The sequence below is a fragment of the Drosophila ananassae genome, chromosome XR (assembly GCF_017639315.1).
Source record: "Drosophila ananassae strain 14024-0371.13 chromosome XR, ASM1763931v2, whole genome shotgun sequence".
Classification (NCBI taxonomy): Eukaryota; Metazoa; Arthropoda; class Insecta; order Diptera; family Drosophilidae; genus Drosophila; species Drosophila ananassae.
This window is the reverse complement of record NC_057932.1, coordinates 5,956,349-5,975,732: the sequence shown is the minus strand read 5'-3', so window position 1 is coordinate 5,975,732 and position 19,384 is coordinate 5,956,349.

Sequence of the window (19,384 nt, the reverse complement as noted above, 5' to 3'; positions counted from 1 at the left end):
TAGTAGTCTTCTTGATCCTGTTCATCATCTGGAGGAAGCTGACCTCTACCGAAGGAATTCCAACCACGAGGGTTATAACCGAAGACCTGGAAAACCCAAAGCGGACGTCGACAACAGCCCACCATTCTGTTAATTGATCTGCGGGATGCAGACTTTTAGAGGGGGAGGAGTTATCCATTATGCCGTTTGCTCAGCATTATTCGCCCCCTACTACTACTACTACGCCCTGAACTCGACCCCAGATTCTTAAACCCGAATCCGCAGCATAAGCAATACTCGATATTCAAGTGTTGTGGGTTCAACTACACCCGGACATGTCGCAACAGTGCAACTATGTCACAAGTGTGCAACTATGCACTCTGACTAGAATGTTGCGGGAGAGCTGACAAACACTCTAAGTGTTACGCTGACTCTTGACACCGGATAGATGACTCCACACCCGCTGACACCACATATAGAGTTGGAGTGGGAGATCGGCCGATATCGAACTGACGATCGGAGGGTCACAACTCTTGGTTGTCAGTCTTCTCCGGACCACAGAACCACGAAGCCGAATCCAAATATTCCTAAAATTACTTTCCAATTATTACATTTGACTACTATTTCCAATCACTAATTAAGGACTTGACGAATGAATTGTTAGCTTAAGACTTGAACAATAAATTGTATCAAACCATGAATATGAACGGACTTCTAATCATCAGGTGATCAATGGAAGGACACCTTAACTTATATATTATATTATTGTTTTTATTTTTTTTTACATAAAAACCTGCCTAGTTTTTGTATGGTTTTCAGGCCACACGCTAATTGGGCAACTTTAATGTCGCTCAATTGTACAAAAAAATTTTTTTATACTATAAAAAAAATATGCAACGCAGTGCATGGGAAAAAAAATTGCGCTCTAGGTAGCGCTGTTGGTTTATTGTTTCGGGTTTAGCTGGAAGCGCTAAACGGGGCCGGTGCTGGCTGCACAGGTTTCTCTTATTCCATTATTCTGTTGGGGCATTTAATAGCTTCAGTAGTTCAGCCTTTCTGGCTGAATCGTTGCTCCACACCACTTCTTTTGGCACACATCACACTCTACTACTTTGTTTACTTATTTGTCTCATAAGTGGTCAAAATAGGTCGCTGCTGTTTAAGTGGCCGAATTTAGGGCGCTGCTGGTTTTAAAATTTTTTATTTTTTTTTTTGTTGTGGATCCTTTGATCTTGTGTGTTGGAGATCCTTCGATGTGTTGTGTCCTGACACGGTCGTGTATTATTATACCGAAGTATAATCGAAGTATAGTCTCCATGCATTGATATATATGTTTTTGTTGAAGTTGGCTTCTAACGTAGATCCGTTCCCAATTATTTATACAGATAATTGATCTTTCAGTCGTATCTTTCTTTATTTAAGATTCTGTTCGGAGCAGCTGTTGTTGCCGCTCCGAGCTCATGGGAGTTTCTGACTTTACAAATTTACTTAGGAGTTAAGGAAGTCTAAGCCTCGTAGCTGCGCTGCCAAAAGAGGCAGCAGAGAGACGGCTGTGTATTCTTAAGTATATAGCTATGTTCGCTTAAGGTCCACTCGTGTTACACATATGCGGACATATGCACTTTTCGGCATACAGGCACAGCGGGCGATTCATATTTCGGAGCACTTAGGTTTATGACCGAGACCTGGAATAATGTAAACACTGCGACAAAGTGTTACAGTGTGTACCTTTTAAGTACTCTTGGTACCGTGGGTGATCGATTTATATATATAGAAAATATTAATTGTGCATATATGTGCATATTACAGCCCCCACCAAACAGCTTTTAAACAACAGCATAGCACTCTCGATTCTCTTCTGCATCTCCACCATTATGCATCTGATGCCCTTTCCACCAAAAATCATGTTACCAATCTGGTAACTGATTTCTAAAGGGCTTTTGATCGCATAAGGGTGCATACAGTTCTGAATCAACTTTCCCGGTGGGGGGTAGGTCAAAAGACTCTTAACTTAGCGAAGGCCTTCATGATCAACCGTTCAATCCAATTAAGAGTAAACATTAATGGTCAGTTACCGAGAGTTTTCGGGAGCTATATTCAATGTTCTAAGTATTGGTTTTAGTAAAACAAGCACAGTTCAATTTCATACAATTTATTTAAAATGTTTTGGCTTTATGCAGAGTGATATATGTATAGATGCGACTGCGAGGGGGTGAAGACAGAATTAGAAATACAAACGCGGGAGCGCGGCTCAACGCTTGATGCTGCGGAGCGATCAAGAGAGCCCGGGAGAGAGCGACACAAGCGCACCCGACATCCACGATGCTACTGCAGCTGGGCGATGGAATCTCGGTAGCCATTTCGCTGCCAAAATCCAAGAGCGGCTTCACATCCACACTGGGTAACATATGACCTATCACACTAGCCACCACTGTGCAGATCCCGGCAAGACGCTTTTCCATGCGCTGCTCGAAGTGACGACGGTGCCTGTAATATCTCTCCTTCTCGCTGAGCACTTTGCGGAGGGGCTTATTCTTTGGCTCGGAAACAAACCTGCGATGAGACTCCACCTTCACCGGCTCCGTCTGAGGATGGACGAGCAACTCTGACTGCTCAGCTGCCATGAGGACCATACCATCGTCAGGCCCTCCGACTTCACAAACAATCCAACCGAGCCAAGTTTTTTGAATTTAGGGAAAACCAGGAGGCAGATAAATTTGCCCCACACAAAGCAGCTTGTAAAATAATCCAGCTTCAATTAGAAAATCAACTGGCTGAGGCTGTTGAAAATGAGGATCCGCTAGCTTTACATTGTCGGGAATTTTCCAAGAGCTGACGTCCAATGCAAAATTGGGCTGAAGGTCCGTAATGTTGGAGGCTATGATCGCAGTTAATTGCGCAAAGTAGTCAGAGCATTCGGATTGAAAGCTGACTGGCACGGAAAACCCATCTGTAGAGAACCCTGCGCCTCCTATACCGGATACAGTCACCGGAGTCCTTATCTTCCGCAGCTGCAGCTGGTCCGCCAGCCTTGAAGTGACTAGATGCACCTGCGAGCCAGAATCGAGCAGCGCTCGGCAGGGCAGTAGATCTCTGGAGCGGTTCCTAACCAGAATATTGGCAGTGGCTAGCAACACCACATCACCAAACCGATCCTTAGCGACGAGAGAATTGACGGCGGCGGACGCTAAACCAGAAACAGCGTCGCTAGATGTGGGTACCGCAGGAGAGGGGTTTTGGTCTTGAGCTGGCGAATTGCCTCCAAAATGCAGCAGATTATGATGCCTGCGTCCACACGCACGGCAGCTTGACGCATTGCAATGCCGAGATAGGTGCCCAGATCCAAGGCACTTACGGCATAAATCCAGTCGCCTAACTTCGCCTAAACGATCCTCAGGCGACAAGCTTAGAAACCTTGGACAGGAGTACATGAGATGGACTCCAACGTTAGAATTGAATACAAGGAATCCGAGTCAGCTTGAATTTCCTTCCACTTAGACTGCGTGGCATCATCAACCTTCTGTAACAGCACTTGGATAATGATAGCAATTATCCAAGCTAGCAATCTGCTTCGTCGTGCCCATGCTTGCCAAGGCTCGCATATGCGAATTAAATTTGTCCGAAAGCTCGCGAAGCCTCGTCGCCGATGCGGACTCTACGGCCCTCAGAATCATTATCTCATTAACATGAGCTTGAAAAATGAGCCTGCGATTACTAAAGCTTTTGTTTAGCAGCTGCAATGCGTCGACATAATTTTTGTCCGTGAGCTCCAACGATCGAACAGTCTCCAAGGCAGATTCACGAAGGCAGGACCGCAACCGTTGAAGCTTCTCGACCCGACTGATGAATGGGTTTGTGTCCACCATGGTCGAGAACAGCGACCGCATAACCTTCACTAAAAGTGGGAAGTGGCAGTGGCGGCAAAGCCTGAAAGGTTCTGCCAAACGATGCATCGAAATTGGTGGCAGATGCGTTTTTCAGCGTCCAACTCGCCGGCAACAAGCTGGAGCGCGTCATAATCTCCTGATCCAGGATGAAGCGTGCCTCCCTCGCTGCATCGTTGAAGTTGACGCGCAGATCGCTCCTGAGTTCTGCTCTTGAAATTCGCAACGATTCCCTCCAATTCGCTGAGCCGCACATTTAACATAGCCTCCGGAAATGTCTCCACTGATTTTAAGGAGGAAAACAACCCTTGAAGATCCTCAAAAAGGACAGCCGAACTTTGGCTCAGGAATTCCTTCCTTCCCGGAGAGGCACAATCGAAAAACAGATTCATTTTTTCAACAAAAAATTTATTTTATTTTGTTTATTTATTGTCAGTTCACGACCCACTGTGCCACTACTATATAACGGGGTAATATATGTATGAGCGATTGTAGCGCTCTGCAAACAGCGTATGTATGTGTCGAATCATGATCGTTGTTGTTATTGTTGTTTTCTTCCATAGTGGCGGATCGAGTTTCAGCCTTGTACACACTTCCAGTTCTGGTACGCAACTGCCTGCGTCTAATTCTCTACCTACTGTGCATACTACCAAACCTCGATCGGCGACAGCGCCACAACGCTGTCGCCTCGCTACAACGGTACTTTGTAAAGCGACAACATCCCAGCAACGGTCGCCTGCCAACGGTTGCCTGGCAACCACACACTCACAGCGCAAGAGGCTGATGCAATATCATCACTCTGGTGAAATACCAGAAAATGTGTATTCGCACACACACACACATACATTCGCAACCACGCAGTTTCAATGCGCCGACACGGCCATCCTGACCCTAACACGACCTCGTGTAGAAAATAGCAGCATTCGAATTTTCTTACTTTATTAGACTGAACATTAAATAGTTTCATCCAATTTTCTTATCTTAACTCATAACAAATTATCGTATTGACAGTTTCACAAAACAGTATTCAGTTCCATAACTATAATTTTTGTTCATCAATTTAATTCAATTTTTCTTTCTTTCTTTTAATTTCTTTGTTTTTCTTCTTCTTTTATATAAACCATTCTTCTTCAGTATTCACTCTTATAGTCGCATAATCAAATACCCCACACGCCATGATCAAAACAAACAATATGTTTTGCACTTGTGCTTGCATTATATTTTATGGACTCAGTACTCTGCCATTTTCATTGGCCAGCAGTACAACTTTGTCACCCTTATTGGTGTACTTCATTTTCTTCTTCAATACTCTCAGTATTTTCATCTTCACTCTTTTCTTCAATACTCTCAATATTTTCAATTTCACTCTCTTCTGTAGCGGTTACGTTTCTTTCATCTAAATTATTATAATCATCGTACACATTTAGCTCTTCGGGCACTTGCCCCTCTGGTAATTTTCTTAAATCCTCATGTGCATATTAATAATTTCTTTTACTAGTTAAAGACTTTAAAATGTACCTGTCACCTTCTAGAACTTTTACTATTTCAAAAGGCCCCTAAATTTTGGACTTAGCTTGGTCTTTCTTCGCTCTTAAGTAATACGAAATCTCCAATTTTGTGCCTTTTTATTTTTGCCTTATTTCTATCAAATCGTTCTTTATCATAAGCTGCACTTGCTAATACATTCTTTGCAGCTTGCGCTCTTACGTTTGGAAAATCAATAACATTTTCTATATCACTAGGTGGAAGTAATCCCAATGGGCGTGCTACCTTTCCCAATAACATTTCTAAGGGCCTTGCTTTCGTAGTGCGATTGATTGTACAATTGATTGCCAATTGCACCTCTCCCAACACATCCTGCCAAGACTGTGTTCCCGTTTCAACCGCCGTTAACATATTCTTCAACGTGCTCATAGTTTGCTCCACTTGGCCATTAGCTCGACTTGCACCAAAATTGACTGAACTTTGCGCCTGTAAAACACCTTCCCTGGTCAGCTATTATTCGGTTTGGTACTCCAAACAATGAAACTGCAGATTGAACGGCCTTTATACAACTCTCACTGTCTAATTTAAGACTATGACTAAGATAGACATATTTGGTAAACACGTCTATCTGAACAATAACATACTCCTTCTGATCACTCTTGCCACTTAATTTTCCTGAGATATCGATGTGAATAGTGTGCCAAGGAATAGTGACTTTTGGTATTGGATGTAATTTCGCCTGTATTTTTCCTGAAGTGGATTTTGACATTTTGCAAGTGATGCAGTTGTCGACAAATTTTTTTACGTATTTTGACATATTGTCAAACCAGTAGAAATCGTAAGTTTTATCTAATGTCTTTTCGAAACCTAAATGCATTATGGACTCATGCACTTTATTTATGATAGACCATCTGAAAGCTCGTGGCACCACTGGTAAGCAACGTGTTCTCCCATTTCTTTGTATCTTTCGATGAAGAACTTCTGCCCTTAATTCATAGGTTTTCGCAATATCTTCAGACAGAGAAGAGTTTTTAAAATGTTTAACAATTTCGACTATGTCCACATCTCGCCGTTGTTCAGCAATAAGCCAGTTGCTTGAAATTTCAGCTAAATTTACTCTTTTCTCTTCGATTATTTTTGTGGTTGTAGTAGACTTTTTTGAAAGGGGATTTCTCGATAAAAAGTCAACGTGTGCCATCCTTTTCCCTTCTCTATACTGAATATTGAATGTGAATTGCTGCAAACAACCCCACCAACGCTGTGCTCTGGGGGTTAAATCTCGTTTATTTCTCGCCGCCTTAAGCGAGTTGCAGTCAGTATAAACTACAAAGTTCCTGCCCAGCAAATAATGTCAAAAATGCTTAATGGCGTTCACAACAGCTAAGGTTTCCAACTCGTACGAGTGATATCTTGATTCTGCCGGTGAAGTAGTTTTGCTATAGTATTCTATTACCTGGGGTTTGTTATTAATTTTTATACCCTTGCAGAGGGTATTATAATTTTGGTCAAAAGTGTGCAACGCAGTGAAGGAGACATCTCCGACCCTATAAAGTATATATATTCTTGATCAGGATCACCTCCTGAGTCGATATGAGCATGTCCGTCTGTCCGTCTGTCTGTCGGTTTCTACGCAAACTAGTCTCTCAGTTTTAGAGCTATCGAGTTGAAACTTTGCACACACCCTTCTTTATGTTGCAGGTAGTATATAAGTCGGAACGGCCGGGATCGGTCAACTATATCCTATAGCTGCCATATAACTGATTGATCGGAAATGCCATAACTTTGGTGTTTTTTAAGTTAGAGGGTTGGGACTTTCCACACATGTCATATTTAACCAAAATATCTTGTGTACATTTCATAAGGATCGGCCGACTATATCCTATAGCTGTCATAGAATGATCGGAATTGGCATAACTTTGGTGTTTTTTAAGTTAGAAAGATGGAACTTGGTACAGATTCTATTTTGGACAAAATAATCTGATTTGCCAAATTTCATAAGGATCGGCCGACTATATACGATCTTCAATATATCTAATAATATAAGATGCGTGGCGCCACCTAGCGGACTGCGACTGAACTGCAAGGGTATATCAACTTCGGCTCCGCCCGAAGTTAGCTTTCCTTTCTTGTTTGTAATAAAATTGTAATAAATTGTGTGCAATTCAATTGGATAATAAGGGTCAAAAATAACAAGGACTGGTTTGTCGGTAAGAGTGGCAATGACCTTTTTCCGTATCTGTTCATGCTCTGTTTTCCAAATAAATTTGTTTTTATCTGCAGTTAAGAAATATAAGAAATATAACGTTTCATTAATTGTGAAAATCCCAATTAATTGTGAAAAGCCCAATGAATTGTCTAAGTGAAGTGACTGACTGTGGAGGCGGAAGAGCAGTCAACGCTACAACTTTCTGTGGGTTTGGACGAATCTCACCCGCACTTATATTGTAACCCAAATATTGAACCGATGTTTTCATGAATGAGCACTTTGTAAGATTGAATGAAAACCCAGCCTTTGTCAAAACATCTAGAACGATCTGTAATCTTTCTAGCGCCTCGCATTTTGTTGAGGCGGCTATCATGATACAATCCATATAGACGATGACAAAGGAATTTTCTAGAGCCCCTAGCGCCTGTATTACTAATCGTTGAAAAACAGAAGGTGCGTTTTTGAGCCCAAATGGCATGGACAGGAACTCGTATTGACCATCCGGAGTCACAAACGCCGTGTACTCGATAGAATCTGAATGCAAAGGAATTTGTTAATATCCGCTGGCCATGTCTAGACATGTAAAGTAATTAACTCCCCCAAGCCTATTGATTTGATCTTGTATAAGTGGTAAGGGGTATTTATCAGCGACCGTATTTGAATTCAGCTCTCTAAAGTCAACACAAAGTCTTGCATAAGGTGAGCAGCTTGGCCTAATTATATTGCATTTTAGCAGTTCATTAATTTTATCCCTAACCAAATCTCGCTCGGATGGACTTAAACGATATGGCCTTCTCTGTACGGTTTTTGTTGGATCAATCAACCTAATTTTCATTTCGCCAATTCTGACTTTAGTACTTGGGATCCCAGTTATAAATGAATTTGAGTACTTTGCTAACAGTGAATGTAGTTTTATTTTATCTTGTCCCTCAAGCTCAGTATCAATATCGGCTGGCTCATTGCCGGTACACAAATTAACTACTTTGGTCTTTGAGATCCTAAATTGGTTTGATGAAATGACAATATCAAGACCCTGATTTAATATCTCACGGCCAATTACAATGTCGTTCTGCATATCATCATCGCCTATAACGTGAAACAAAATTTCGATACAATAATCGTCAATTTTTACATTGCTTAATATTTGTACAGTACTACATATTCCATTGCTGCCGATACCTTTCAACATATCAATATTATTGAATCTTTTACCAGAAAATTTGGTATTTAGCTTTTCTTTTATCAACGAGCATTCCGATCCCGAATGGAAGGTGATTTCAAAAATTTGGCCTCTATGGTTCAGACATCCCTTTAGTACTGCAACACTGCACTGTTCCACTCGCTTCTCCCTATTGAATGCCTTGTTGCTATCAGCTTCCTTCTTTGTACATTGGGTGGATATGTGACCCAATTCTCCGCACTTGTAGCAAGTTAAATTTGATTTTCCACGGTGATGAACATCATGCCTGCCATGTTGGGTTTTATCAGTCGCGAATTGATTCTGTTGTTTCCTGAATCTGCATTCACCCATTTTGTGGCCCACTTTTCCGCAGAAATGGCACCGCTTTTCCTATTAATAAAAGTGAATGCTTTTAATTCGGACTGTAGATCGACTCTGGTTCGAACATTTGATGTGAAACTTAAACGCTGCAACCGGTGATCGAAGCTTGCCAGCAGCAAGGGTCACAGACACAGCAATCTCTTCTTTATCCATTTGGCGCCATTTCGTCGTTAGTTCGGTAACCATGCGACTTGCATGAATAGCCAGACTCTCGCCATCAGTCGGTCGATTTGATAGCATATTAAGAAACATAGCGGCTGGTGTTTCTATAGTGTCGAAGCGTTGTATAAACAATTCTTTAAACTCGGGCCAAGTAATTTCAGCATAGCACACTTGCGAAAGCCATTGCGAAGCACTTCCTTCTAAAGTCGAACTCAAGGCCATAACCAATGCACTGCTTCTCAATGTGTTTTCTTGTAAAATCACTTCCACCGTTGTGCACCACTATGACGCGTTGGCGCCTGGTTTGTCTGGGTTAAATTTGGGTAGTTGCACAGTTTTGTTCTGCCCTGCATCAGGTACAGTTGTTTTTATGGCTCTCACTAGTTCAATTAAATTTTTATTTTGTAACTCCATCAGGGCACGCCATGGTCCATCTAGTGCTGAAGGCTGGTGGCCAGATCCCACTTCTGATGTCGAATCATGATCGTTGTTGTTGTTGTTGTTTTCTTCCATCGTGGCGCATCGAGTTTCAGCCTTGTACACACTTCCAGTTCTGGTACGCAACTGCCTGCGTCTAATTCTCTACCTACTGTGCATACTACCAAACCTCGATCAGCGACAGCGACACAACGCTGTCGCCTCGCTACAACGGTACTTTGTAAAGCGACAACATCCCAGCAACGGTCGCCTGCCAACGGTTGCCTGGCAACCACACACTCACAGCGCAAGAGGCTGATGCAATATCATCACTCTGGTAAAATACCCGAAAATGTGTATTCGCACACGCACACACATACATTCGCAACCACGCAGTTTCAATGCGACGACATATGTATGTCAACAGATGCTAATATTTTTCGCACAAATCACAAACCGAATAATGTTTTTTAATTTGTTAATGTTTATATGTTTTAAGCCGCTCAGCTCAAATTTTGAACGGAAAATAATTTAACAACTTATTTTCCTATGCACAATCACGTCGGGGTTCACCAAATGTTCAGTTACCGAGCGTTTTCGGGAGCTATATTCAATGTTCTAAGTATTGGCTTTAGTAAAACAAGCACAGTTCAATTTCATACAATTTAGCTTTATGCAAAGGCTTGGCTTTATGCAAAGTGATATATGTATAGATGCGACTGCGAGGGGGTGAAGACCGATTTAGAAATACAAACGCGGGAGCGCGGCTCAACGCTTGATGCTGCGGAGCGATCGAGAGAGCCCGTGAGAGAGCGGAACAAACGCTAGTGCATGACGGCAGATGCAGGTGGCGATCGAATGCACGAGAGCGGGCGATGCGAACATAAGTGTAAAAGAAAGTGACGTCACGAACTCAATAAATTATGGCGGGCCAAACTTCTTTCCGGCGGCTGCTTGACCCGACAATTACTCTATGGAATCCACAAGGATCGCACCTCTCTGTGGTGTTAATCATGATTGCCTTCCAATCCTTAAATAACATAATTTTAAGATATAAGCAAGTTAACCTTTCAATCTATGCAGATGATGCCTTTATTTTTAGCAAATGTAAGAATACCAATTCACTCAACAATAAGTTCACAGATATTTTTAATTTAATCCAAATATGGGGAAACACTTTCGGTGCTACCATCATTATTTTTCAATAACATTGGCATAGAACTCGTCCCATCTCTTGAAATTCTCGGCCTGATTATCAATAAACGACTCACTTTCAAACAACAATGTAAAGAACTTAGGATAAAACTTACCAATAGGCTTAACATTATAAAATTCTTAACCACTAAGCGCTCATTAATTCACCCCACAACACTTATACAAGCGACGAGAGCCTTGATTCTGTCCAAAATCGAGTATGGCTTCCCTACCTAAGGATGGTGTGCGCCATCTAACCTAAATAAGATCTTACCTCCTTATCACGCTGCTGTGAGACGGAATATTGGCGCCTCCTGGCCGAAGCCGGATTATCGGATATTAAAATCAGAGTATCCCAACCTCATGTGCTCAACGAACTCCATTCTTTGCAAGGACTACGACATAGCCCTCGAGTTCAATCCACGATACGAAGATGTATTCAGTTTATAAAGAGATACAATATTGGAAAGCCTTACCGATGGAATAAACTCATCCATCTCCCCCAATGGAAATTACGTTCCACTGCCATTGACACTTCACTCCATGTTTTGCAAAAATCTATTACACCAGTCACCACGTCACCGTCAACTACTCTGTACGGAAATGGTTCTATACGGACGGATCTAAGTCCAAAGGCACAACCTCTTTCGCAGTGGAAGACGACCACGGAATAATTATTTTGTGGGGCCTACTACCTCATCACTACTCGGTTTTTGCTGCAGAAGCAGTAGCCATTATATAACCTTATATAATCATAAGTAGCCATTATGGTATAAACAATTTAACCCTGAAAAAAGGCAACCAAATACTCTGCATCGTGCGACAGAAGGGAATGCGCCATTATCAATCGATTGAAAACTAGACACACAAAACTCAAACACAAGCAAATACTAAAAGGCGAAAGTCGGCCAAACTGTCCTAACTGTGGGGAGGAACTATCAGTCAAACATATACTAGATTCATGCGACACTATCATAAACTTAGAACCAACCTTTTTGGGCTTAGCCCGCCCTCAAACTTATTAGCTACCCTAACAACTAATAATAATAATATCTTTCTAATAATATTATATCTTACCTAATAATGTCTTTCTTAACGAAATGTCAAATCATACAAAACATCATACCTAAATTAAAACAGCACATGTTATAACTCTTATTAGTTGTTAAGCAATAAACCGTCACTGAATCAAATTGTTCTATTATTTATCGAGTCGATGACCTTAGTAGCTAGTTACTCCTCTCTATAATTAATTATTATATTATAAACAATTTTATGTATAATAGCTAATAGTAAATAAATCAATAAAAAAATATTTGCAATCATCTGTTTAGTTGAAAGATATTTGTTGGGCCAAGTAGCCACCAAAAAATGCATGTAAAATAATCATAATATGCGTAGCTGCAACTGTTGTTATCGGCATGTATTCTTCTCTGTTTTGTCTCCCAGTTTCGCATTCGCTTTATTGTTATTTGTAGCGTATGCCCTTTGGGGAACTTTGGTAGAGCTTCTGCGCAAGCTCTTAGTTTGCGTTTGTTGTGATTTGGAATTGATTGGAGCAGTATAGATTAAAGTTAAATTGAACCAAAATAAAAATATTGAAAATCTGATTTGATTTGCGTCTATTTATTCGGCTGCTATTTAAAACTATTAAGAGCATAACAGTACTTCAAAATAATCTTTCCTTCCCTAACTACGTCTCTTACAAAGTGATACTGTTGAGCGCTTAAATTATCAGTATGCATAACTGTTGATGTTTTAGATTCTCCGCATCGCGCCTTATCGGTGAACTTCCATTCCAAGAAAAATGTAAAACTGTCCGTGATCGACACATTCGAAAGACTGAGATATCTTGCTTTCAATGCTCATGAGATCATCTTTATCTTGACAAGCTACGATCAGCTCGTCCACGTATACGAGCTGATCATAGCTTATAAGTGCAAGATGCAGTCCACTTGAATTCATGTATAGACATGGCTCGTTTTTACATGCGTTAATACCAATGCCGCGCAGAACTCCATACAGTTCACAGTTCCACTGTCTGCTAAACTGTTTAAGGTCTTTGTCCAGAAATCCGCATGATTGTTTCATGTAAACAGTGTCTGTTAAATTGCTATTTAGATGTGCCGTACAGACATCCATCTGGTGCAAATATAGTTTTAACTGGGCAAATATGAAAATGCTCTCCAAATGCTCTCCATTCGACAGATAGGTGAAAAAATCTCATAGTAATTAAATTTATACTGCTGTGATCAACCTTATACTACTAGCCGTGCCTTATATCGCTACCCTTGGCCATTGGCATCAGTCTTCACAGTAAAAACCCATTTGCAGTCTATAGCGCGTTCTGTCTTGGGAAGATATACTGTCTGCCAAGTATGGTTGTTCATAAGAGCTTTGTACTCTCGATTCATCGGTTTCAACCATAATTCAGAATCAGGACATCTAATTGCTTCTTCATAGCTTACCGGAATAAATAAGTCGCTGTTAATTGCTGCTTCTAAAGCATTGAATTTCTTTCGCGGGCGTCTAGGTTTGCCTGTGCGAATTAGTTTTGGTCTGCTAGGACCCACGCGTTTTCTGCCCTGGGCTTTTTCCTCATTCCCTCCAGTGTCCTCATTCTCATCACGGTTCTCGTCCTCTGCGCTGTTCTCGTCCTTTGCCGTCATCCTCAATTCCACGAAATATATTCTTTTTCACAATATCAGCCAGACTGCGATAATTAATGTGACCATATCGCATGTGCCATAAAATACCTGTAGGGTCAGGCAGCAGCCACGGCATGAATCGAATCATATATAAATAAATGTAACATATATATATAAATGTATTAATTATAGTTTATCATATAGTCATTTTCTAATCGCTGTTGTTAGTCGCAAGCCGACTCTTCTCGGCCGCTCGGCTTTATTTTATTGTTGTATTAAATTAACGAGCTTTCGCCCGTCCTATGCTAAAAGGCGGGCCCACTTGTACTCTTTATCTCAGTGCATACGCATCATAAATCGGAGCTTTCTGTCTCGATTTCATATGCGAATAAATAAACATTTTTATAACGTGGTGAAACAAATAATTACTTTGTTTTTATTTTGGATAAAAGTCATTGAAAAATCTCAATGACCAAACATTGGTGACCCCGACGTGATATAATTAATTATAAATTATAATTAATTAAATAAATAAACAATAAACAACGAGCATAAAACAGTGCGAACATAGCCGTTTCAGTTTTTGCGCGGTGTATTAACATATGTATGTGCCTTTTGAACCTAAACGGCACACAGTGCATTTGTGAAACAATTATTTTGTATTTATACATAAATCATTTAATAATATAAATAAATAAAATATATACAATTGTTATCTGGTCCGCCAGCATACATATATACATACATACATACGTTCCACTTGCAAGTGCATTCGACTCACACAAGCGTTCATATATATATACATTCCACAACTCAGTGTACGGTTCTGAGCGCACAGTGGGATAAATCGTGTTCGCTGCCTCAAATATAATTAAATATAATAAAATAAACAAGAACTATAATTTGGCGCCAAAATTAATTTGTGCGTGTTTTTTACCTAAATTGAGCGTATTTCAATTATAGTGGCCATGAACTCCAGCGGGGCCGTCACAGGGAACCCACTCCATCTCGGAGCGCGATTTTAAAATGCAAGGCAAAGGGTATCCTCCAGGATTTGAAGAGGATCCAAGGCGCCCTGCAGCCAATATCAAAGGTGGAGGATGCTATGCTCCACGTGCGTCACGGCCAGTTGGTCGCCATGTGCGAGGATTTTAAGGCCATCCACGGGGAGCTTGAAGAGTTAGACATTGCTGAAATAAGCAGCGACTTGCGATGGACAGTGCGATGAGCTTGTAGCTACGATGCATGCCGAAATCGAGCACGAGACGTCGTTGCGCTCTGCTCAAATTGCTGCCCATTCCACCCTTGCCAGCGGAGTTTCCAGTGTTCAGGTGGAACCAGCGCTTAGTCGGAGTTTTCAAGCCTTGCCTCCTCTTCCTCTACCTACTTTCAGCGGAGGATATTCAGAGTGGGCTGAGTTTCATTCGGTCTTTTTGACGATCGTAGGCTGCAATCCTTATATAAGTAAGGTGGAAAAGTTTCAGAGGTTACGATCTTGTCTTCGGGACTCCGCTTTAGAGGCAGTCCGTTCCTTGGAAATCTTCGAGGAGAATTATGATGTCGCAGTGCAGCTTTTGGAGAATCGATTTAATAACCGTCGGTTGATATTTCAGGCTCATGTGAACGAGATTCTGGGCCTCAATCTATGGGAAGGTGACTCTGTGGCAGCGCTTCGAGGGCTGTCCGATAAGTTCAATGCCCATATGCGAGCTTTAAAAAATTTGGGGACGACAGTTCAGATCGCCGGCTGCATCATTGTCCAGGTACTTCTTCAAAGGTTGGATCCAGCTACTCAGGCCAAGTGGGAGGAAGGTCAAAATGCCTCGAACTCGGATCTCATCCCTACTTGGGAGTCGATGGCAGAGTTTTTGGAACAGCGTTGCAGGACTTTGGAGGCTATGGATGTGGCCTTGGCCGCTTTCGCGCCAGGCACTCAGCTGGGAAGACGTAGAGTCGCAGATAACAAAAGAGCCTCCTTTATTATTACTAATTCACCTGTCTCTGCTTGTATATTATGCGGTGGGTGGTCCCATGTAGTTTCTGCATGCCCAAGATTTTTGTCATTGCCCCCTGAGAGCCGCCTGGTAGAGGCCAGGCGACTAGGTCTATGTCGGAAATGTCTCCAAACTGGCCATCACCTGCGTCAGTGCCCTGCTGATAATTGTCGCAGTTGGGGGAGGAGGCATCACAGTCTGTTGCATTTTTTGGAGTTACAGCCTTCCAGCAGCCAGCCTTCTGTTGTGCCGTCTACATCAGCCGCAGCCGAGTGCGCCGAGCCAATAGGCGCTTCACCATCCACGGCTAATGCAATAGTTGCCCAGGGTCGCAGCGGTGAGATAGCCTTACTGGCCACAGCGAACATTCTCATTCGGAGTCGTTCTGGGGTTTTTGTTCCATGCCGGGCTCTTTTGGATTCTGGATCGCAGGTGCACGTGATTACGTCACGACTGGCTAGTCAGCTGCAGCTTCGTAGATGCAAATCGTACGTGGCAGTGTCGGGCATTGGCGACACTGGCTTCGCGACAGACGGATTCTCTGTTGATGTGCTCCTACGATCCTATTGCTCTGGATATTCGGCCCTCGTCAACGCTGTAATCGCCACCAACATCACGGACCTTCAGCCTAGTGTTAGCTTGGATGTCTCCAGCTGGAATATTCCGTCAAACCTCACTTTGGCTGATCCCCAGTTCTTTCGAACGCAGCGGATCGATTTACTTATCGGAGCCAGTCTATTCTATGATCTGCTGTGTGTTGGTCAAATCCAGCTCTCAGCTGGCCTACCGGTGCTGCAGAAAACCCGGCTTGGCTGGGTTGTGTGTGGCGGTGGTTCACAACTGGAGAGAAAGTCGTTCGTAGCCACAGCCCGCAAGGACGTTGTGAAAAGCCTTCTTCAGCAGCGCTCCAAATGGCGTGCGTCCGCCCCTGCCTTGGCGATTAACGATGTGGTGCTAGTCAAGGACGAGAACCTACCCCCCATGAAGTGGCCGTTGGCTAGAATTCTGGATCCAGTCCCTGGTCGGGATGGAGGGCCCCAAGTGGCGGTGGTTAGAACCGCTTCTGTAACAACCAAGCGCGCAGTGACCAAGCTTTGCCTATTGCCCCTTAAGGATGAAGTTGAAGGACAGGCCTCAACTGGGGGGAGTATGTCGGGTCAGGCAGCAACCACGGCATGAAGCGAATCATATATAAATAAATGTAACATATATATATAAATGTATTAATTATAATTTATCATATAGTCATTTTCTATTCGCTGTTGTTAGTCGCAAGCCGACTCTTCTCGGCCGCTCGGCTTTTTTTATTGTTGTATTAAGTTAACGAGCTGTCGCCCGTCCTATGTTAAAAGGCGGGCCCACTTGTACTCTTTATCTCAGTGCATACGAATCATAAATCGGAGCTTTCTGTTTCGATTTCATATGCGAATAAATAAACATTTTTATAACGTGGTGAAACAAATAATTACTTTGTTTTTATTTTGGATAAAAGTCATTGAAAAATCTCAATGACCAAACAATACAATTGGCATTAGAAACAGCAAAACACCGATTACACCGAAACACCGAATGACTTGCAAAATACACATTCCGTTCTGAATAATCTTTGCGAGCTTTTCGTTAAAGTGCACCAAATTGCCGTTAGAAACGGTTCGACTTACGGGCATAAAGTTTCCCTTCATCGTAGGAACAAATTGGACATCGTTATTACAATTGTGTATTGAACTATCTTTAGTTCGACTACTCCTTTTCCCTCCGCTTGCAGAAATCCATATCCAGATAATCCAATCGTCTCGGTATGCTGCTCCAGGGTTGTAAACAAATCTTCATTACAACATGTGGGTTGTAGTTCCGCTTTCCAAACACCATTTTGTGCGACTAAAGCTATCTGCATCCAGAGCTCCCAATAAGCTGCACTGCTTTTGATCAGTTAGAACTTGCTTCTTTTTCTGAATTGACACTCGACTTTTACATGTCCACACTTGCCACAGTTCTAACATATGAAATTCTTCTAATTTTTTTTGGAAACTGGCTGCAGTGTTTGCAACGAAAGCCTGTGCGTGCAAGTCGCTTGTTCCAGATTGAGATCGTTTCTCTCCCTCTGCTTTGATCTTGATTCGCAGTACCTCGAATTCCGGCAGTGTGTCGCGCGTCTCGATGGCGACTACAAAATTTTTGTACTCCTTGGGAAGGCTTGATAGAAGAATTTTTGCTCGCAGCTCTTCACTTATGTGAATTCCCACCGACGAGAGCTGATCTAAAACTGATGCTCGAAATCTGAGCTGAACGTAATTAAGGTGATTGGAAACGTCCTCCATCTTTAAACTCACCAAAGTTTTGTAGAGTAATACATTTCTAACTGGACCACTCGGCTGATGCGCCTCCTTCAGTTTTGTGCAAGCCTCAAATGATGTCGTACACGTTTTGATGCATCTTAGCTGCGATGTTTTAACGCTAAGGGTAATTATGATCAAAGCCTTGGCCAATCGTTGTTTTCACCAGCGTCTTTCCGTTTCAACTCGCCGGGCGCCACATTTCATAGCTCCGCGTGAATATGCCTAGAATCAAAATTCATTTCTTCGAATTTGTCGATTTGGTGTAGCAAACTTATGTTGAAGCTTTCGGTGTAGTGATCCGATTCTGATTTCAAAGAAACTAACTGCTTGCATTCGTAACACAAGAGCTGCTGCTATTTCACAACGTCTTGAAATATCTTTGACTTAAGTATACGTGACCCGTACTTGTATATGTAAATTAATTGGGCACTAGCCACCAAGCTCTTTTGAACATTCCCACACTCGCATCTAGCACCCTAACGGCGGACAGCAATCCCATTCGGGAAATTCTCTTCGGAATTCAGTTCCAAACATACTTAGGGAAAGATCCCGAAGCAACAAGGAAAAGAATCAGCTCAAACCTGGGCAGTCGGAATCTAGCTCGGGATCGACCTTGCGATCTATTATGGAATATTATGGAATTCAACGGGGGGATACTGTTGGGACTTGTGCCAGCATCAAATATCGTAATTAATACTAATTATTTCTGACAGTGTAACTAGCCACAGCGGTTTACTGAGTACCCGTTATCAGTAGTTCCATATTTTTGATTCTCCCAGATTCGCATGCGCTTAGTTGCTCTTTTGTAGCGCATGAATTTTAGGAGCTTTGGTGGAGCTTCTGCGCAAGCTCTTAGTTTATTCACTTGTATATTCGGCATTGTTTGGATCGGCCGCTGCATTTTTTTCGGGGTTAAATTAAACCAAGAATAAATATTGAAATAGAAGATGTTGTGACCAAAATAAATCAATTGGGAGAAACCCTAAGAAGATTAGCTTTGAGGTCGCCCCACCACATAAGATAGAAGCGGATCGTATATTCAGAATTGGCAAAAATTTTTGATTTGTTGGATCTGTTTGACAGTGGCACATGCCGCAGCTGTGGGCTATGAAGATAGACTGGGATACACGGCGCTTCCATATGAGCTCAGCCACAAATATCAATAATTCAGATATAGCGTGCAGACCCTGACCACTTTACGCACACCGAGTCCGCTACTTACAAAGACATTAAGAGAATTCAATTACTTGTATTTTCATATGCTTACAAGGTGTGTTGAAAGCGAGCTCATAAATTATGCCTAGCAATTTTTGTCAGTGTTGACACCAGAACACTACCTTGTTGGGTAACCATTAACAATGTTAAACGGCCCGTTGAAAGTTGGTTGACCAGCTTCGAGCGGATTTTTAGAAATACAAAATCCGTACAGCATCTGGAAATATAACAGGGGTAATTCATCGGTTGGCAGCGTTACCAATCAGCAATCTCAAAGTAAGGAAACATTGTAAACGGAAAAGA